Source organism: Miniopterus schreibersii, assembly GCF_964146895.1.
Source record: "Miniopterus schreibersii genome assembly, chromosome: 9".
Lineage (NCBI taxonomy): Eukaryota > Metazoa > Chordata > Mammalia > Chiroptera > Miniopteridae > Miniopterus > Miniopterus schreibersii.
In genome coordinates, this window is record NC_138118.1 from 41138922 (window position 1) to 41162152 (window position 23231).

Genomic DNA, 23231 nt, shown 5'->3' on the forward strand with positions numbered 1-23231 from the left:
TCCCACTCTTCCTGCCTATAAAAGTCGTTCATTTTGTACAATTCCTCATAGTTCCTTTGTACATGCTAGTTTGGATGCTATCTGATTCAAATAGATTTTTCCTCAAATAAACTCTTAAATTTTTGTAATATGCCTCAGTTTATCTTTTAACAGTTTACTTGCTGATTTGACTACATCCAAATGTGGCATGTTTTGGTCCTTTCTAAGATGGTTTGATCAGAGGGAAACTATTATTATTGACAGGAAGGGAATGGAGTGGAATGCTTTAAAGAAAAAGTATTTTCTTAGAAGTAATTCAAATAAGAAACCACAGCTAGATGAAGAAGGGTGTGATTAATAATTAAAAGCTGTGAAACTCTATCCATATGCCACCCTCACTGGATCAGACCACTAATATTTGCTCTGAACTACTATAATCGCCTTCTACGTGGCCTTCCTGTCTCAACTTTGCTCTCCTTCAGCCTACCTCAGTACAGCTGTTCCAGCCTTTAAAATGGAAGTCAGGTTATGCCACTTCTCTGCTCAAAACCTCCCAAGGGCTTCCTGTTTCACTCAGAGTGAAAGCCAAAGGTCTTGCAGTGATGTACCAGCCCTGCATCACCTGGTACCTCATTCCACCTCTGCCTTCATCTCCTACTTTGCTCACTCGCTTCAGCCACCCTGTTTTCAAACACACAAACTCCTACCTCAGGGCCTTTACATTTACCTGGAACCCTCTCCTTACCTGCAGAGCCCTTTCGCAGTGACTCTCACACTCAGGTCCCTCAAATCTTTACTCAAATCACACCTTCTCAAGGAGGTTGAGCCCTGACCTCCATACTAAAATTGTAGCCTTTCCCTATGTTTGCCCTTTCATCCTCTCACCATACTTTATTTTTTTATTCTAACATATTTATTTACTTACTTATTTTGCTTACTATTTGTTTTCACGGACTAGAATATAAGCTATGGAAGAGCAGAGATTTCTGCCTTCTTTATTCACTGCTGTCTCCAGCACCGAGGACAGTGCCTGGTACCTACTAGGTACTCTGTGGTAACTATTTATCAAATAAATGAATGAATCATGGAAATTTAACTGAGGAAGAGAATTTATATTCTCTAAAAGTAACGAAAGTCTTTGGGTCACACAATAAAAAACCTTAAAATGAAAGAAATATAGTGTCTACACAGCCCATGGCTACCAATAGACATGTGTCCTGGGTGTGCCATATAGCTGCTTCAAAAAGAAAAGCCTTGGATTCTCCAAAGTCATACTTTAATGCAGATGATGCTGGGAGTAGCAATAAAAATAACAAAAGTGGTGGAAATTGCAAATGGTTGTTTTGCTTCCAAAGTAATGATTTTCTAAGCAAAGGAATTGAATGGAAAATAAATTAACAAAACTCTGTATCTCTGAAAATGCAAACTTCATTTACATTCTGATCTGTGCAGTTTGTCAGGCTCAGTGATCCAAGGTCAGAGGGCACTTGTATTTGCATAGTCCTTGCTTTGTTAATTCACCTCTGACTACATCTCTGAATTCCTTTTTATGATGGTGGCATTCTGATGACAATAAAACCAAGTTCTCATACACCAGAAGCATTTATACAACACTTTGACAATTCTAACCGAATTGTCCCCAGAGACCTTAAGAGATAGATCGGGATTATTAACCCCATTTTGTACAGAGGGAAAGTAATTTGCTTAATGTCACCAGGTAAGCTATTGAATTCATAAGTTAACTGCTTTATTTAGACATAATGGCTAGTTTAATACAGGTCATGCTGCATTAAAGATGACCTCTTTTTAAGTGGACAGCTTCATATTTGGACTTAACTTTAGTTAGTGACCTGGAGCTAAGTGTTTCAGATTTCTAGAAGACCAGGGTTTCAAATTCTCAAGTTGGGAGACAGATCTGGAAAACTGAGAGATCTGAGACTCCCAGAGCCATTTGGGTATTGACAAGGAATAGGCCACTCTACCCAGATACTACTATGGAGAAATTTGTAATGGTAGGCTTAGGTGTGATCGGGGGTCCTCCCAAGCCATAATTTAAATCCTGTTTGAATTGCTTTGCTTTTACTTTTTAGGTTAATAAAGTTCCCCTTGGGACTTAACTCAAAAAATGAGTAGAACTAAAGTTGACAGTCAGTGCTTGCATAGATAACCGAGAAATGGAGACAAAATCCTCATTAGGAGGTCCCGAGTGCCAAGCAATATTATGAGAAACACAGGATAAGCATTACTGAAGCTACATTGAAGTTTTATTTGTAGCCCATTTTATTTTGTTTCTGTTGCAGTTCATTTCTTTTTTCTTCCAGAGCAGTATTATGAAAAGACCTCAAATTCAGTTCAGTGAACATGGCAACTAATCAGGAAGTTGTGAGGGAAAATAAAAGTGAGAGGACTACTTGTGAGTTCATGTCTGTAGCAAAAAGAGACTAGAGCATCTAAAGAGAATTTTGTAGCAAAAATGACTTGCCAACTTTGAATACTGATAGTGAAAAAAAAAGAAAAGAAAAATGTCTAGTCTTTATCCAAATGTTTGAAAGTTTTTCAAACCTCTTTCATTTCATCTTTATAGTGAGATTTGTTTAGTGCCAACAACAACAACAAAATGTACAACCAAATTATATTTTTTATTTTTAAAAATATTTTCTTTCCCTTTCTTTTATGGGAAATGTATTCATTTCTTAAATCTAATTTACTGCATTTTTATCCCTTTCTCTACAAGCTGACTTATTATTTGTAATACCTGCTAGGAATATAACAATGGGTGTTTTAGTTGGGTCTTTAAATCTTTGTGTTAAAAATCAGAAGACTAGCCCTGGCTGGTTTTCTCAGTGGTTAGAGCATCAGCCCTCTTACTGAAGGGTCCCGGGTTTGATTTCTGGTCAAGGGCGTGCACCTGGATTGAGGGTCCACTGCCCCCCACCCCTGAGGCGCATGAGGGAGGCAGCTAGTAGATGTGTCTCTCTCACATTGCTATTTCTTTCTCTCTCTTTCACTTTCTGTTTCACTCACTCTCTCCCTCACCCTTCCACTCTTTCTGAAAAGCAATGGAAAAATATCCTCATGTGAGGATTAACAAACAAAAAGATCAGAAGACTTTTGCACATGAAATTTTAAAATGTTCATATCCAAGTATATTAAATTGGCCAGACCAAAGTGTAAATTGATAGAAAAATAAAAGTGCTAGCTTTTAAATAAAGTCAGATTAAACTTTACAGTTAAGATCTTTGTAAAGCTAAATTTCAAAAAGTGATAGTAGTAGAGGCTTCTGCAAATAAGCTATAATTCCCAGGACCTATGAAATCAAGGGTGCTTTGGTGTTTTACAATAAAATGGAACTAAAACATCCTTGGGAGCATTCTTCTGGCTATATACATTGCCTTCTTAAGGTAATATAAGTAGAACAACAAATTCACAGATCTCAATTGTATAAATAACAATTTGGTGAAAAGGTGAATTGTGCAAATTATATCGGTCAAGTCTATACAACTTTCCTGAACTTTAAGGGGTAGTCTGGAATCTATTTTCTTGTTCAGAGGTCAGATTAGCTCACAACAAAATTAAGTTTACTCATTCCCACCCTTATTTTTAATCAGAATTTGCAACGCAGAAATATCTGTCACCTACTTATTGAATTTTTAAATCTGCCTAAATTAAAATAGTGAGCATGTGACTAATCTGATTATATATGAAAAGTGGAGTTTTCTTATTACCTTATATATCTGCTCTTTGTATGCAGCATTATGCCAGTCTGAAGTATTTTTTTCTATTCGACAGTAAATAGTAACATTGATACCATATTTTAAAGGCTCTGTGTTGGATTCTTTGTTCAAGTTCTTAAATAATTATCCAATTGATGCAACATTTAGTTAAATGTCCCATTGTCACCTTATGTTTTGTTTTTGTTTTATTTTTTTATTGACTTTATTGGGGTGACATTTGTTAATAATTATATAGATTTCAGGTTTACAATTCTATAATACATCATCTGCATATTGCACTGTTTGTTCACCATCCCAAGTCAAGTCCATTATCACCTTATGTTGATGAAAGATGCCTAAGTAATCATATTTTGTGATGTTTAATACACTTTCTTTATTTTTTAAAATATGTTTTATTGATTTCAGAGAGAGGAAAGGAGAGGGAAAGAGAGATAGAAACATCAATGATGAGAGAAAATCATTGATTGGCTGCCTCCTGCACACCCTTTACTGGGGACCCAGCCGCAACATGAACATGTGCCCTGACCGGAAATCAAACCCTGACTGGGAATCATACCCTGACCTCCTGATTCATAGGTCGACGCTCAACCACTGAGCCACCCTGGCCGGGCCATTTTATTTTTTTTATAAAATAGTTTCACTGTTTGTTTCCCTCCCCCCCAAAGTATCCACTTTAAACAGTATTAATCAAGTATGAGCAACTTAGTTTACCAGGCTTACAAATTCAGATGACTGACTCACTTTTAATCAAAATTAGTTTCATTAGTAGATTATATTAGAACCTTAAGAGATTCTATGTTTTGATCAACTCTAGAGAATTAAAAATTGGAGTGATGTTTATAATTTCTCATTTGATCATGATAATTCTTTCATATGTTAATAACTATCTTTCATCTGAAAACTTCAAAGAGTTTCACCTATTTTTATAATTGTATAGGAATTCACTTGTAGTTCTTGCCCTCATTTTCCGTTGGTCATTTAAAAATTGTTAGAGCAGCAAAGTAAGTATTATTTTTGAACAAGTGATTACTCCTCTCCCCTCCCTTCAGCCTCCTTAAAGTGTATCAGTGGCTCCCATTGCCCTTAGGAAAAATAAAGGCTGAAAGATCTGTAGGGCGCTGTGTGGCCTGACCTCCACATGCTTCTTCACCCTCATTGGGACCACTCTCCCTTCCCTCTGCTCTGCTCAGCCCAGTCTCCTTCCCAACCATGCTCATCAGATCTCAGCTCAGTCATTGTTTCCTTCAGAAAGACCACCCTCATTGACTAAGCTAATTCCCATTACCACACACTCCGGGAGCTCCACACACCTCTGCTTTGATGACTTTGATATTTTAAATTCATTTCTGTGATTATTTGGTCAATATCTATCTCCTGCAGTAAACTATAATCTTCATGAGAGCAAGGAAGGTTCTGGTTTGCTTAGGTTTTCATTATTATTTTTCACCACTGTATTTCTGATGCCCAGCATAGAGATTGGTAAGTGATGGACATTTAATAAATATTTGTTGAGTATATGAGGTAATGAATAAATAAATGCTATATGTGGGAAGCACTTTTAAAAATTCTGTTCACTACTGTATCTTCAGAGCCTAGAACAGTGCTGGGTTATAGTAGTTGCTCATTAAATATTTGTTGAATGAATTTTTTCCTGACTTTTGGAAGACAGGAAATGTTAATGGGGTAGTGTAGGATGTCAGTTGAATTTTTTCCTGCAAATATTCTATTATATTCATTAACTTACAGAGTTAGAAGAACATCCATAGTCATGTGTGTTTTTTATTGTGGTAAAAGATATTTAACATAAAAATTACCGTTTTAACCATTAAGTGTACAATTCAGTGGTATAAGGTACATTCACATTGTTATGTGGCCATAACCAGCATCTATCTCCAGAACTTTGTCATCATCCCAGACTGAAACTATCCATTGAACAGTAAATCCCCATAGAGCCATGTGATTTTATAGAACTTTTTTTGTTTGCCTTAGAAGCTTTTCTTCTCAGCACTTTTCATGAAAGTTCAGTATGTAAATGTGAATTGCTTTTGCTTCTTGAATAAGGTTTGGGTGCCTACCCTTCCTCTGTTTCATTCTGTATCTTAATTGGTGATAACATTATCTGGAGGCTGTTCCAGGACAGGGATGCCCAGGGGAGCCTGGGGAGCCTGGGGCCACGCTGGGGAACATCTGCCCACCCAGGCATGAGATCTCATCTCCCCAATTCAACCCCAAAGCCATCTTTGTTTCTCCCTCTCATCACCAGCCCCTCTACACACACACACACACACACACACACACACACACACACACACTAATATACATTCAAGGTCACTATCCTAAGACTTTGAGCTGCTTAAGGATTGGGATCATGTCTTACTTGTTTAGATTCCAAGAGCTCTGTAATGTTTGTTGACAGAGTGTGTTTTCCACCCTATGGATAAAAAACTTTCCCAATATTACTTTCTTCTAGGAAGGAAATTGACAACTTCACATAGTGGTGTATTTCACTGTTTAACCGTCATTACACTAGAAACATTCTTCATCATGTTGCTCATGGAGTGTCCCGTGACCACCTGCGTCAGACCCCCTGGCACTGCCTATTAAGGTGGATTTCCAGGCCCTGCCTACACCTACTGAATCAGATTCTCTCAAAAACATTCAATCTTCCCCATGTTCTAGGTACAGTGTTACTTCATATACCATTGTGTAAGTCTTCTCTCTTTGTTTGGTTTATATTTAATGATGCTGAAAAATATTTTCTCCTTATGTGCTATAAAAACTCTTAGGACCTTCATATGTTTACTGACAATTTAGCTAGCCTTCTTCAGACTTTTTCTTCCCTAAGAGAAGTAAACACTGTTACTTTAATTGTCTTTAACTGAACTTATTTTATATTCTTTAATCACTTTTGCTCTACTGCTCTGAGTATACTAATATTTTTAAATTAAATATGTTTCTGCTAGATTATACACACAGACAAAGGACCAATGAAGAATAGATTCAATTTAAGGTTTCTATTATGTTTGTAACATGCTGACTCTACTAGATAGGGCAGAGCTAGCTGGTGTAAGAAACCTCCAAATTGTAGAAACTTCTCTGGATTTGAGTTCCTTTCCTACTCATGTAACATTCTAGTGCTCATAATGTACATCATTTATGTGAAGTGAAGGATCTCCGCTCGTCACCCTTCAGAGGCCTATGCTGACAGAGGCCATGCCATGTGGCTTCTAGTCACACTGAACATTGACATCCAGCCCACAGTGGATAGATAAGAGGAATGGGAAAGACATTCTTGCTTCTTAACATCTAGGGAAAGAAGTGACATATATTAGCTCTCTTACATCTCACAGTCTCACCCAGATGCAGGGGGAGCTGGAAATGTAGACCCTGGACAGGGAGCCTCTTCCCTGTAAGCACTCTACCTGTGACTGCTAGCTGTTACTGCAAACTGGATCACTGGGCTTCCATGTATAGTTACAGTAATTCCTCCTATAAAACCATAAAATGTGCATGTACTATATACCATGAAATGTTACAATAATGTATGTGACAGTGTGCACTGACAGACAGTGAGATGGCGTATGTACAAGCCTGCCGTAGATCAATGTGATTTGCCCACTATTGGATGTTTGCACCAGTCTGTAAGGTAGCAAATGGTGATGTCACTTGAAGCAGTCAAAGCTTCTGGGGGTGGTTAACCTTCAATCCGTTTAATTTGATTTATCAAGGGGTCAGCGGTTTCCTTTCTCTGAAAGGTAAAGCAGAAATGTACAGGGGAAGCAAGTTTCCCGTCAGAATGGATCCCATCAGCCTTTCTCCCATCCTGATACTTAAGAGGTTATTGAGTTGGTCCCAAGTCCCAACAAATTTACTAGTCTTGCAAGAGGCTAAAATTGGGGCTAGAAGTCAGTACCTTGTGTCCCCAGAACAGGAGCCAGCCAGGTGGTGGTAGATGTTCGCCCCTCTGCATACTGTCAGGTTGGGGTATTAGTTGGAGAACCTGCTTTATTTCAGACCATACTCTCTGCTTTTTGGAATGTATTAAGTTTCATAGTCTGCTAAAATGGGGAGAACTGGGTTTCAAGATGATTTTGGCATTTTCCCATACCAAGCTTTATTAAGCTGCTGGAAGACAGACATGCCCCAGAGAAACCAAAGATAAATGCCAATTTTAATAGGGCTGCTTGTTTATCCTTTTGTCTCATTAATAAGTATGAATGGACCCTAAATTCAGTCAAAATATCATGTCAAAAGCAGGAAGTTAATAAAAAATAATTGTTTTGGGGTTAGTCCATGATTTTGATACTACTGAAGTTTTGTTAAGACCAAGGGTTAAAAATAAGTTTTTAAATTGCTATCATTTTATAGTGATAAAAGGGCAAAATAATTTTGCATGCTACAGAAATACATAGTAGTGCAGGGGTATAGATATATTGTTACAGGTAAGGTTTTCAAAATTGATATTCTAAAAAGTATTTCTCAGCTGTGTTTACTTCTTAAAAGTATAAACTAGAAATAAGTCTCACAGTTAAAAAGAGTTGGCTTGAGGGGTCAGATGCTTGATATTTTAATGTAATCTATCCTTTGTTATATCGTCAATAAGGCCAGTTTTTAGAAGTCATCCTCACAGAAACCAAAGAATAAGCATGGTTAATGTTCTCATAGTTATTCCAGAGAGTATAAACAAAATGAGATTTTGAGAGTTTTTGCTTAATGATAATTTTTACCATCTAGTGTTTGTAATAACAGATTTTCAGTTGTATTAAATGTTATGGATTCTAATATTTAAAAAATAATAATTCCTGCAAAAAATTCATGCCAGTCAATAGTTCGATCTACTTTGGAAGGATTAGGGTAGGTCAATATTTTATTTTTCCATGAGTTGCTGAGGCAAGTATTCATGTTCTTGAATTATTGAATTTTTATGTAACACTTATGCACCATTGAATTACTTTAATTGTAATTGGTTCATTGTGTGTACTGTGGCCTTTGGGTTTACATTTTTTACCTAAATATTATTCACCTTTTCTGAAGGTTACTTTTAAATTACATCAGATCTCATCTTGATCTTTTGACTTAGGACTGGTTTTATTTAATAGGATAAGTTGATTATATTTTGGTAAAAAAAATTAAACGGTTACTTTGTTATTGGAAAAATAATCCTTAGCAATGATGTATTACCCTATTCTGTCCTTCTAAATGTGTTTCAGAGTGATGAAAACCCATTGACACAGTTGTCAAAGCAAGAGTAATGAATGTAACAAAAATTCATTCCCTAGAAATATTTGGCATAATTGCTGACATAGTAATACAATTAATAGTCTTTTGGTGGTCTTTGCAAAGGCTTGAGGGTTTAAATCATCACAGGGAGGTTAAAAATGAAGCAGTGCCCTATCAGTAACATTAGCAAGGATGAAATAACTTTTCCACATAATGCCTGTGGGAAATCACACCTATGCAAAACTACATATGTGTTCTTTTGAGGGAAATTTGCCCTGAATTGAATTATACTAAAAACTATTCAAACTAACCAAAAGAACCACACTGACTCTTTAAAATTTATGTTCAAAAAAACTTCTTCCACACCATACCCAACAGTATTTTCATACCTGCCCATTTTGTGAAACATTATTAATAAAAGATATACTTGGCAGAGGGGCATAGAAATGATAGTGCACTTAAGTGTGACTAAAAGCTGGAAACCACCATCTCCCAGGAGGTAGTGATAGTTACGAGCTCAGGCCACAGAGACTTCCCACTGCCAGCTGCTGAGTTCTCCCTACTTGCTTCCTTCCTGCAGGCTTTGACCCTGTGGGCCACTCTCCTCCCCTCCTGATCCCCTTAGCCCTTGGCTTCCTCAATGCCTCCCTCTTGGTCTGACCATTCTTCCGACAACTTCTGCCCTGCCCTCAGTAGCACCCCAGCTCCAAGTTTATTCTGTCCTCTCTCAGGAGCCATAGTGTAAAGATGAAGAAGCACAAGTTTTGGATTTAGACAGAAACAGTATTGTATTCCAGATGTACTACTTGCTAGTTGTGTAACTAGAGCCATTTATTTGACCTCTCGGTGCTTCAGTTTCTGCCTATGTGTTGAAACAATAGTATAATTATAGAATTGGTGCATCACCTGCAATATGTATACAGGTCTAGGACATAGTAGTAGCCCATTTAATGTTAGCTCTCTTATCTCTTGTAGGTAAAAATTACAGTAAATTAATTTTTGTTGGCATGTGTCTTTGATTCATTCCCCCATATTTAGCTATTGCCTCTAGTCATCTGTGATACAGATTTTCAGCAATAGCTCCACAGCAATGTGGTATAGGTTCTTCAGACACAATAAGGGGTGCCAAGTAATTAGGGTGAAGATTCCCCTAAAGGGCTTGGGTCAGCAAACTAAAGCACTTGAAGTTTTTATTGATTTCACCATACATAGAAATTTGTTTTAAAAAAGACTTTAAGAAGAAAGGAACAGGCTACCCTTTTGAGTTGCATATATATCTTACCATGACTTTTTGGAGATGAAGGATTGTAGTATGGTTTGGCCAAGAGACCCAAGAATGCTTATGTTCTGTTCTGCCTGTGAGGTCCCCAAAGGAGATATTTGTAGTGGTAACACTGACAAAGCAAGAGAAAATTTAAATGTATCATTAGCTGAGGCTTTGGCCTTGAGCCCCAATACAAAGCTCTGCTACAATAGGCTAGAAGACATGATAGGCTCCTGTTCCCTAAGTGAGGTTGGCTTGAATGACCTGAAAGTAAAGTACTCTGTAGGGCAGGCTCTGATTCCCTTAAGCCCAAACCAGTGTCAAGACATTAACACTACAATGTGAAGAAAAAGACGGATCCAGGGCCCACATCCAGCAACAGGGAAAAAGGATGCGGACGGATGTTTCTCAGTTGTGAAGTATGGCACTGGGGTAATCCACCGACCTCAGGTCATGGGCACGCCCCAAAACAAAGCTGAGATGCCTGGGGAGAGATGGTGGGAAGATGGAGAGGAGAGAAATGAGACCACAGCCACCTATTGACCTAATCAAATTCTACCTATAAGGTGCACTTACATATTGGACAACAGGAAGTCACAAAATTATTCTATTGATAAAGTAAAAAATATGCAATAATATCAGCTGTCGTGGCCAAATCAATGTTCTTACCCTGAAATAAGTGTTCCATCTGTGTATTCTGATTCATCTTGGGGAAGAGGCAAATGTGTGCTTGTTGTGGGTAGGCTTAGGGAGGAGGCAGTGATTACCCCCTAGAAGCCAATAATCTTGTATGTTGGTAACTGAAACAACCCTCTAAACAGCCTCCCTTTCCAACCTCCACCCTCTCTCAGTCAGTTACCCACACTACTGACAAGTTTTCTTTCATCTCACCTAAAATCTTCATTAGGTCCACATTGTTATCAAGTTCAAATCCAGACTCATAAATTGGGAGGTGTTCAAAAGGTCCTATGCACTCTGCTTTCAAATGACCTCTGTAACCTCTTCTTTTTGCCATACTCTCACCCACCCCACCCCCCTTAATCACTGTGCCTATAGCTTCATTGCTCTACTAGAGGGACACATCACCCACTTTGTCATTGCCATTCCTTTGCTTCTGCCCTTCGCCTCAAGATGCTGTTTCTACCCACCTTAAAGGTTCAACTTTTGTGTTATCTCTTGTAGAAAGCCCCCTTCTTCTGTGCCCCCTTCTTCTGTGGTTTCATAATGCTCTATAATTATTGCATTTTATGATGGTTAGTGGTAGTTCTGTTTTTCCCATTAACATCTGGACTGAGATCCATTATGATAGGAAACATGTCTTGTTTACATTTTATTTTTTCCTTGTTTATGTTCATGTAATGTATTGACAGATACATATTAAATGTCCTGTATGTTTGTGAAACTGAATTATTGCTTGTAGACATAGCTTTGAATCCCTGTGGACTCTTTCCTATACACCTCTAGAGAGTTTTTTTTTAAGGGGAACTTTTAAAAATGGGTTTTAATTCCAAGGAAGAGTCACTAACCTTCGCAACATTAACATTTTGTTCTGATAAAATATCATTGCATCAAACCCAATGAAAATCTCTATTAAGATTAGTTTGATATGTAATTAAGATAAAGCTTTTTGCAATTTAATACAGAAAATACTCTATAATACATGCATAAACTAAAACATCAGAGCTGATTACACATCTTATTTTATTAAGGGAATCACAGTTGTCTTAATATTTGCGTGCAGCCGGGAGCTCCTGAATTGACACTTGTTTCTCATCTCTGAAGGGTTTTTCAGAGGTTGATAGTATGACTTCTGTTTCCAAAAATCCAAAGTCCAAAGAACTACAAATCCTCCTTTAGAAAACCGTGATGTCACTGAGTTGGTTGTCTAAAATAGAAATGAAACCTACTGTGCTCAACTGTGATTGTACTATTCCCTGTCTGTGTTGTCCTTCTCTGGCTAATTCTCAGCTGGAATATTTGCAAAGGAAACACTTAGGCTGAGGAGAAGAGAGCTAGAGAGGACCAAGCTCTGGAGCTTTCCATAGCTGAGTCTTTGTCCTAGTCCAGTTGGGGCTGCTCCCCTCTTGGCTATTCCCATCATCTACTTATGTCCTCATTGAAAACTTGGGGACGTTCAAAAACAGTCAAAAGAATTCCTGCTCTATTAAATGAAAAATTTAATAATAATAATAATAAGCAGCCCACAGCAAGGAAGTGTTTTAGCCATACCATATAAATGCATTACAAAAATCTCTCTATTCCCATAAACTGAAAAGAGGAAACAGACATGACTCTTTGGGATGGGTTCTATTAAGGGGATAGTAAAGTTTTAGTTACCTCTCTGCTGTCACTTGTGATTGAAACCAGCAGAGATGTGTTTTGCCAAATCTATTCATAATTTGTCTTTCCTTGCATGGTCCCTCTATAACTGTGTTTCCCATCAGGGAGTCACCAGGAGTTAATGTGTTGTCAATCTGCTGTGATTGATGACAAATGTCTTAACATTTCTCCCTACTCTTCAACCCACAGAGCAATACTGAGAAGACTTTTGGTTTTTAAGTATTAAAAGGAAGAACGACTTATTCAGACCTTCTTCAAAGGTAGGAGCTTATCTTCTTAAAAGAAGGGAATTATACCATAAAATGATGTGATTATGTGATATTATTGCCATATTTAATACCTTTTAATTCAGAGAGTATGATAAAAGACAGAGTAGGCATATAGATGCAAAAATATTAATCATACTGCTTGTCAAAAAGGATGGATCAAATGCATAGAACACATAGTGAAGAAAACCAGCCCTTCGTGTCCTATCATAGTAATACAATTTTTGTTTTACTAAATTATTAATTATAAACTTCAGGAAGTAGACAGCAGAATAAAAGCATTGCTAGTAAACAACATTTTCTGAAAGAATCAGATTTAAAATGACAAGAATTGTTTACAAGAAAAGAGTTTTCTTTGTTATTTAATCATTTATCAAAAATCTTCCAAGAACATATTATCTGTACATGATTTTTCTTGTCTCACAGTGAAGTCCAAATAATACAAAAGTCCTTTTGGAAAGTTTAAATATTACTTTGATCTGTGTTTTCTGCTTTGTAACACCCCCCCACACACACACACACCCCGTTTTCCACTCCCACTGCTCACCCCATTCCCATTTATTTATGTCATTTAGAATTATCAACTTTAGAATGGACTCTGCCAGGCCTATGATGCCTTCTGAAAGGCCATTATTATAGTATTGAACTTCATGAAAAATATCTTACTTGGAGATCTGGAACATAGTCTAGAGAATCATATCTCAACCAATAATGGCTTTCTTAAAAAAATTCTGAGAGCATGATTGTTCAGACATTTAGTCCTTACTTCATAGGTTTCATTTGAGAAATACACTCTCATGGACTTTAATTAAGAAAAGAAGGTTGTATGCAAGATTTTGAGGTAGTAAAATATTCTAAGCATGTTGTCCCTTGTCCTTGAGGATTCTTTGATTCATTCAGATGTTGTTTTGTATTTAAGAGGAAATGATTCATGCCTTAGTTCCATTTGCTTTCATTGTGTTGTATTGAAACTGGTATTATATGACTAACTAGTTCTTATAGTGTTTCAAAATACTACCAGAAATCCCCAAATTAGTAGCCTGGAAACTAAGAACACTGCTTTGTAAATCAAATAACACACATTTTGTTTTGCTTGAAGAGTTCTTGAGAAGTGAAAATTAGTGAAGACTAACAAAATTGCTGAATTGAGTATGACAAAGATCAAAAGAGCCTTAATTTGTATAAATGACTCTTTTAATAGAAAGCCTTTGTAGTTAATATAAAATGACACATTTTGTAATGTTTTGATATACCTATACATACCCCTCCAACAAGTCCATATTTCATGACATAAAGAACATCTGCAAGGTAAGCAATGTAATATAAAAGTAAGATCCATCGGTTCTGACAGGGACATGAAAATGTGTACATACCAAATCACAGTTGTTAGAAACTAGGAATTAGTAGTAATGGAGTTAAAGTGGCCTATCAATAAAATACTACTATCAGCAGTAAGTTCTTCTGTAGGTAATACATTGTGTGATACCTACGAGAGGTAAAAAACCAGCAAGACCAGGAACTTATCTATAAATGGTTGTCTAGTAAAAGGAGAAAACACATGAAGACAAAGCCAGAGAAGGGACCACTAGAAAGGAGTACATGGGGGCCCTTTAAGGGGGCAGCGATGGGGCTCAATAAAGGGTGCTGTCCCACTTTTGAAGGTGCTGTCAGCTGGTTTCTAAGGGAGTTTATCTGAATGTTTCCATTATTTTCTCTCTTATTCATTGTGTGAGAGTTATTTGACTTAAAATCTCTATCTTCTAGAATAATAGTAAAAAGGTTCAATTCTACCTTTCTCAGCACATTCTTCTCATTGATCTTTTTGGCTAGTCTTTTGTTAAATGACTAAAGTGAATTTTTAGTTGTCACTATTGAACCCACTAAAATACCTCATTTTATCTTTGTGAATGATTTAATCTGGTTGAAACTAGATACTGAGTGTCTTCCCCATTTCTTTCTCTAGTCTCACAAAGACTCCCTAAAATTTCCCAAAATTCTGAGGCACACTTGTATTCAGAATGTCCCCAGGCTATTCAAGAATTCATCCTCTGACATTAGAATCAGAAAGTTTTTTGTAGCTCATGTTTTCAGTAGTCTTTCCCATATTCTCTGGTGTGCTTGCTATGTTCTCTGAAAGATGGGAGCAGCCAGAACTGTGGTTTGTGAACGCCCACTCTTACACTGACTTCCTTCTCTGGAAAGTGCTATCTTTACCGATTTCCAGTAGCATTTAAAAACTGTGTTCACATTCATCATTCATGCTAATGTGTAAATTTTCTCTAAAGAAAATCTGCCTTCTGCCTGGCTTGCAAACCTTGAGCTAAAATGCAGGTGAAACTTTCAAATACTATGCAGCTGTAAAAAAGAAGGATCTCTTATCCTTTGAGACAGCATGGTGAGACCTGAAGAGCATTATAAGCCAGTCAGAGAAAGACAAGTATCACATGATCTTACTCATATGTGGAATTTAATGAACAAAATAAACCAATGAACAAAATAAATCCAGAGATATAGAAGCATGGAAATGACCAAAATTCTCAGAGGGAAGGCAGAGGTGGGTGGGTAAGTGGGGAGAGATTAACCTATGAACTTATATGCATATATGCATAATCCTTGGACACAAACAATAGTATGGTGAAGGCCTGGAGGGGCTGGGTACAGAGTGGAGGGGAACAACGGGGGGCGAGGGGGAATGGGGACATAAAGATAAGTTAAAATAAAGGTAAGTTAAAATAAAGATAAGTTAAAATAAAGATAAGTTAAAACATAAAATAAAGATAAGTTAAAATATTAAGAAATTTAAAAAATTTAAAAATAAAATGCAGGTAAGCAATGGTGAAATTTCAGTGGCAACCAGAGTGAAGAGAAAGAACACCCCCAAAATCACTCCATATAACAACTGGTTTTCCGCTCTAGCTGCATTTACATAAGTTTGGTTCTGGTTGTAACCATAATGAATCTGAAGAAGAATCATGGCCATTGCTGCACCTTAAAGTATGCCCCCTTTTGAAAAGTTATATAAAAAGAGAACTCTGAGGAAACTCCATACTGTTTTCCATAGTGGCTGCACCAGTCTGCATTCCTACCAGCAGTGTACTAGGGTGCCCCTTTTCTCCATACCCTCTCTAGCACTTGTGGTTTGTTGATTTGTTGATGGTAGTCATTCTGGCATATGTGAAATGATAGACCCAGAGATCCACTTCTAGGAATATATCCTGAGAATCCCAAAACACCAATCAGAAAGAATATATGGATCCCTATGTTCATAGCAGCGCTATTTACAATAGCTAAGATTGGAAAGAGCCCAAGTGCCCATCAGTAGATGAGTGGATTAAAAAGCTGTGGTACAGTTGCACAATGGAATACTATGCAGCTATGAAAAAGAAGGATATCTTACCCTTTGAGACAGCATGGAGGAACCTGGAGAGTATTATGCTTAGTGAAATAAGCCAGTCAGAGAAAGACAAGTATCACATGATCTCACTTATACGTGGAATCTAAAGAACAAAATAAACTGATGAACAAAATAGATCCAGAGACATCGAAGCATGCAACAGACTGACGAATCTTAAGGGAACGGGGAGAAGGGGTGGGAAGAGATTAATCAAAGAACTTATATGCATTTTTGCATAATCCATGTACACCAACAATAGTGCAGTGAAGGCCTGGGGAGGAAGTAGGAAGGAGGTAGAGGGAATCAATAGAGGAAAAAAGGGGACATCTGTAATAATTTCAACAGTAAAGATAAATGGGGGAAAAAGAAGTAGTTGAAGTGGTGACAACTCTGTCATTTTGAAAGAGAATATTAGAAAAGTTGAGCATCAGCCAACCCATGATGAATATAGAGCATAAGAGACATAAACCTTATCATTTTCACCACCCCCCCCTCAAAAAAAAAAAAAGGAAGGGAAGGGAAGGGAAGGGAAGGGAAGGGAAGGGAAGGGAAGGGAAGGGAAGGGAAGGGAAGGGAAGGGAAGGGAAGGGAAGGGAAGGGAAGGGAAGAAAGAAGAAAGAAAGAAAAAGAGAGAGAGAGAGAGAGAGAGAGAGAGAGAGAGAGAGAGAGAGAGAGAAAGAAAGAAAGAGAAAGAAAGAAAGAAACTCTGACAAGATATTGGAGTTGTTTAATGGTTGTTTTTGGTTAGTGACTTGAAAGTTGTTCTTTCCCTGGACTCATAGTACTAACTTTTTTAAATTATGCATACATTTCAGGAGAATGGTACTTATACTTGACTCTGGAATAATGCAGGGGCTAGAAGCCCTGAGCCCTCATACAGTAGAAAATTTGTATATAACTTTTGACTCCTCTAAAACTTGAGCTGTCCCTTGGTATGTACGTGGGATTGGTTCTAGGACACCCCCTATAGATACGAAAATCAGAGGATGCTCAAATTCCTTATATAAAATGGCACAAATCAATATATACAGTTGGCTCTCCACATCTACAGATTCCCAACCACTGTTCAAAAACAGTACAGGTATTTATGGGGAAAAAAATCCACGTATAAGTGGACTCACACAGTTCAAACCTGTGTTGCTCAAGGATCAACTGCACATATTGAATAGGAAATAGTAAAACTGACAACAGTAAAAAACTATTGTATAATTAAGTTGATTTGTAAATGTGATCAATATTTTATTACAAAGCCTACTGTTTTTAATACTATTTGACAGTAAAGAGATCTACCAAAATTTCATTCTACAGCATCATTTTAAAGCTGAGAAGTTTTTATCCATGCTATGTGGCACTGGACAAATCCTGGAAACACATATCATCCACACAAGGAATACTTACCTAACAAAACTAGAGATGGAAAGCTAATGAATAAAGCAGTTACCCCAGGAAGCCTAGAACTTACAAAAACCAAGATAGAGATCTAAATCTAAGCAAAGTTTATTCACCTCTTTATTGTTTTGTTTTATTTATTTATTTATTGGGGTAACATTGGTTAATAAAATTATATAGATTTCAGGTGTACAATTCTATATCATCTGTATATTGTATTGTGTGTTCACCACCCCAAGTCAAGTGTCCTTCCATCACCATTTATCCCTCCTATCCCCTCTTTACCTCCCCCCTGCGGGGATGGGTAAAAAAGATGAAGGGACTAAGCAAAAAACAAAACAAACACACACACAAAACAAACACAAACAACAGTATGGTGGTTATCTTTATTGTTTTAAATTTGATGAGGTATTTAGTCAGCTAGCAAAACAGAATGATCTTTTTTATACTTACTTACTCCCTCTTTGCCCTGACCTATGATGAGTGACCACATCTCTTGAACATTAGCAGCCTTGGACAGTCCCTCCACTGTGATTGTGGCAAACTTCCTCATGGAATGACTGCTGCTCACCAGAGTTCAGCATTCCTGGAAAGTGAATGAGAGAGAGGACGTCTTCTTCTTCCACCCTCATGTACTGTCCAGCTTTCCACTTCTACGTGGAGTCTGAGTAATGTCTGTGACCCGAGGTCAGATGGAAGAACATTAAACCTCATGTACAGTTATTCTGTAGGGAAGTTGAATTACAATACACTTCCTGATATTTAACTCTGAGTTATGGCATCCATGATTGGGATGCTTTTATTGATTAAGTCTTTTCTGCCCCTTGCATCCTATCCTCGTAATTCTTTTTTTCTCTGGAAACTCACCCTTTCCCCCCCTATTACTCCGGACTGTTCAGTTTGTTAACTGTCACTGAAGGCTCAGAAAGAGCCATTGAAAGGTATCTGAAGAAAGACATCAGCATGCTTGCGTAAGGGATAGTGGGAGTTGGGTGATCATGCAAGGGTGAGAGAATGAGGAGAACGGTGGCATTATGTTTTTGTGGCAGCAACAATTAGTGCTGGTAGTCATTAGAAGAATCCCGCAACTTTCAAGCATTCTTCCCCTCTCCTCCCACTGTGGTCTAGTGGGGAGAAATATCTGCTTTGAAATTGGAAGGAGAAAATTGTCTGAGTTACTCCAGTAGAGGAAATTCATAGCAACTTAGCATTTATACACCAAAGGGCTGATGCAATGACATTTGCAAATAGCTCTGTCCAGATACTCACTGGATCAGATTTTTTTTCCCTGCTGCACTTTTGGCTTGTATTTTTTAAATGTTTTCTAGTATCAATAGAATTAGATCTGGTGATGAGATAAGGCTAGATCAGTTGGCCATGGGCTTTCATTTGGGGGCTCACTGAAATGACTAGAACTCTGCCCCCCAGAGAAGGGAGCAACTGCCCGGTGGCCCGTGTTCCCAACAAGTACAACCTCTAATGAAACAACTCTGCTTCTCAGAGGAAGCTTATTCAAAATGATACTTATAAATGGTATTCCTTATTCATTCAGAATTATGATCTTTATGTTCAGCCTTCTCATGACCAAAATCAATAGTTATTGAATTTTGTGCACTATAACCTACGGAGTGAGATACTCAGTGTTGATAACACTAGAAAGCCTTAAATGTTCCGGTCCAAGTAACTTTGTATACTTAGAGGTAGAAATGTTTGCTAAAGTCCTGTGGGGACTTTATCAGAGCCCTTTCTTCCAGCATCTGGACATTTCATCCCTGGCTGCCTTTGGAGGGAGTCAAACCCTGACAGGAGGGTTATCTAGAGAACTACTCAGGAGGAAAATGAAGCCCAGGGAGGAGCAGGAGGCCAGACCAGGCCCCTGCTGGTAATGCAGCATGTCGCTGTCACATCTGACTGCATACACAAGTAGATGCTTGGACTTTTTTTTTTTGCTTTGCTTTGCTTTGTTTTGTTTTATTTTGCCTTTCACAACAGCATTCGTTTTGTAAGGCAAAGAAAAAAATCTCTTGGAAGATTCAAGTTTTCATATCTGCAGAAAGCATTTCTATAGCTTTTGTCAAATTTAGCTGGTCTATAAAGGGTCTTTGTTTCTGGTTGACTGCTGTAGAAAGCAAGCCCATAAACTAGTGCGAATATAGGAGAGAATGATTTCTATTGAAAGTGTCGTTGAGTAGGATGTGGTGCATGGGGCAGTCCTGAGGGCTTTGTTTCTTGCAGCATGGTGGAAATCCACATATTGCTGCTTCGTGTTCGTTAGCATGCACGGTTAAACAATGGGGCATGCCAGCTGACGGGGCAGCCCTGATTAATGCATTCCCCGAATGTGTTGATTAATGTGCTCCTGTGATGCCTCCTTAAGCCTCCACTGCACCTGAGGTGTGTGGGATGTGCCTCCTCGCCCTGCTGCGTCGCGCACAGGAGCCCATTTGTACGTGGTCTCTGGGTGTATATTTCACACCAGTGCCTTTATAAATAAAGCAACAGATCTAGGAGGTTTTTTACAGAAACAGTCTTGTCTCACAAAAGTGTTCTACACTATAATGTAGCAGTGACTCTATACGCTATGAAGTTCATAGAAGGAATTATCTTGTAGCTAAAGGTATATGCACTTATGCCATCTGTCTGTCCTGTGTGTGATGCGGCCCTGATTTTCATTTTTGTTGTTCTCAAAGTTTTTGTAAACATAAAAAGCTGAAAATACTTCTTGAGTGAATACTTCACTGGAATGAAACAGGAAAAGATATGCAAATAGACTGTCCATTAGATACTTGGTGAACTTGGCATCTTTGGGAAGTCCAGTCTTCCCAGAGGCAGACATTCCCATCTCTGGCCCAGCCAGAGTGATTCTGTCTCCAGTCAGCTTCATTCAGGTGATAACTTTTCTTGCTGTATTACAAATTCCCATTAAACCACATATGTTTTCATATCTTGTTTCCAAAAAGTCTCATATAGGCGGGGTTCTGCCTGGCCAATGTTTTGAAAAAAATGAGTGGGAGTTTTTATTTGTTTAGTATCGTTTACTTGTTATTTACATAAGAATTCTACTGCTACTTTTTAAACTTTCTGACCTAGAATGGTGTTGCCCTCCCTGTCTTTGGCTCCAACTGTAACATTTTAACAAGAAATCATCAGTTCTCTTCAGAAAAACTTCTTTTACACTGGGGAAAGCAGAGCAAACAAGTTCGTCCTGAACAAGAGGGGAACTTTTATATATTAGAGAATTATGAAACTATTATATAAAGTAGTAAAGTCACCAATATTTATACCATTTAATTATTGGATGAAATTAATGGCAAAGAATGGCATTCTGATATTTTCAAGAATAAGACTTGCATGAAGATTCTTTATTCTATTTAGATTTAGTAGTAATAAGGCCATTAAAAGGTATTCTTTGGAGACTCATAGACTACATGACTTCTGTTATTTGATTAATGACATCTAATCCCATTGCATTACTTTAAAATGCTTATTTATGTCTGTCTCACAGGGAATATTTATGGAAAATAAAAAAGTAACATATTTAATTACTTCCTTGGCATTTGAATACATAAGCTTTTCTTTTGGAACTTGAGGTACACAAAATACATGTTTGAATCATTATAAATATATTTGATGTGGAAGACATATTTAGGAAAATTAATTTTACTTGATTTTCAGAGACTCTTTCATTATATGATACATTTGAAAAAGAAATGCACCAAAATAACTGTCTAAGAAGGAATTTGCAATTAGACATGCATTTTCTTGGTTTGCTTGAATTCTACAAGAACCGAAGGGGTAAACAAAGAGCAGCAGAGAACGTGATTAATCCATTTTCCTGCAAAGCTTTTCATACTGTACTGAATAAAAGCCTTGCTGACAGAAGCTGTTAGCCTAGTGAACCAAAGGCCATAGGAACAGGTTATGAAAGGAGAGAATGGAAGGCAGAGAACAATCCACGTGGAAAAGTAGCACAGGGGAAGTGGTTTCTCCAAGTTTCTATTTTTTTGTCAGTAAGCACAGAGAGCATGTATTTAATTCAATTTCCTAAGTGGCTTTGTTCCCTGGGGCAACAAAACAAAGCTAAGAAAGAATCTGACAAATATAACTGGACAAAACTACCATATTAAAGTTATTCTAATGACCTAGAAAATATATCTATCAAGTTCCAAGTGTCCTATAAAATATTTCTTCATTATGTAACATTTCCCTCTTACAGAGAATCTAACTGAAGATATGTTTTTCTTTTGGAACTTGATGTACACAAAAAAAGAAATACAAAAAAAAAAAAAAAGGTTTTTGAATTGATATGTTATACAAAATAAATTATTTGACTAATATAGATTTTTAAAGGCCCTTAAAAAGCTTTCTTGACATAGAGAAGTGGAAAAAAATAAAATATGTCTTAGGCAGCCTCTTACACCATCCTGGGTACTTTGTTCATTCTCAGTAAATATTTGTTAAATTGAAATGAATGCTTGTTATATACCAAAACCAGAAGTCATCCCTTGAGAAAAATTTCCCACTAATTTTCTCTGGGTCTTTCCATGTGTTGCTGATGGTTGTTGGTTACTCTGAGCAGCTTTATGGTAAATTGATAGACATTTTCATTTTCCTCAAAACAAAATTTTGAACACTAGGGTGAGCATTCCCCAAGTTCAGTGAGGAAATAGGTTTGAAATATCTGCGTTATAATGGATTTGCTGAATTTTTCCAAATTATTTTTATTACTGAAATGTAGCTGCCTTGATCCAGTAAGTGATTCAAGAGACACAGAGAAAGCATGGAAAGATATTTGTTGTAAAGAGCAAACAATTAAAAGATTTTCTTTTATAAAACATTTTCCTCAGCTGAAAGTCCAACCCAGTTCTTCACAACTAGAGTGTTCAATAACCACTGAATGACTTATGGGACCATTGCCCATACTGGAACCTAGACTCTCACCACTTTACTGACAATAAATCAGAGTTTATTCTGGAGTTATTTGGGTTTTATTAATACAAATAAAATACTAACTTATGGGACCTACATGTACTTCCTATGTGGTGGCCATCTTCATTAATAAACATTGTTGATTGCTTCTTTATTTCCAAGGAACTGTGAATAATGCAGTCTGAATTAAAAGACATGGTTCTTGTCCTTGTACTCTTTAGTTATATACATATGGCTTGACCGTTCACATTCTATTGAAGCCTTGCAGTCGATATACTTTGAGTATTACTGTGACTGAAGGTGGAGAAATTGGAGGTGCTGTGAAGGCAGGTTGGAGAGTGTTGTCTGGACCAGGAATTTGGGATAGGTGTATGGGATTCTACTTAAGGACTTCAGTAGAGGAGTCACATAATTAGATCTAAGTTGAGAACAAATACCCTGGCAACTGTATGCAGAATAGACGGATGAAATTGGGAGCCCGAATCCAGCAGTAGGCGAGAGATAAGAAGCAAGAAGGCCTGACCCAGGATCCTAGCAGAGGGGCTGCAGAGAAAGAGACAGTTTAAATTACATTTCAGTGGACCTGTCTGCCAATTGGGAATGAAGAATGGGGAAAAGCAGGGCTTGATCTCTGACTTTAGAGGCTGGATGAATGGGTGATGGTGTTACTGACCAGAATACAAAGTGCAGAAGGGCTGCTTTTTCGAGGAAGATAA

At 37.5% G+C, this 23231-nt stretch overlaps 1 protein-coding gene across 1 annotated transcript in view; it reads left to right on the plus strand.

The window, feature by feature from the left end:
- Positions 1–23231, plus strand: part of NRCAM (neuronal cell adhesion molecule) — a 323274-nt gene that overhangs the window by 153283 nt on the left and 146760 nt on the right. Inside the window, exon 3 of the mRNA XM_081146728.1 lies at positions 12727–12797. The gene's annotated coding sequence lies outside the window, so the exon portion shown is untranslated. The remainder of the gene's footprint in view (positions 1–12726; positions 12798–23231) is intronic.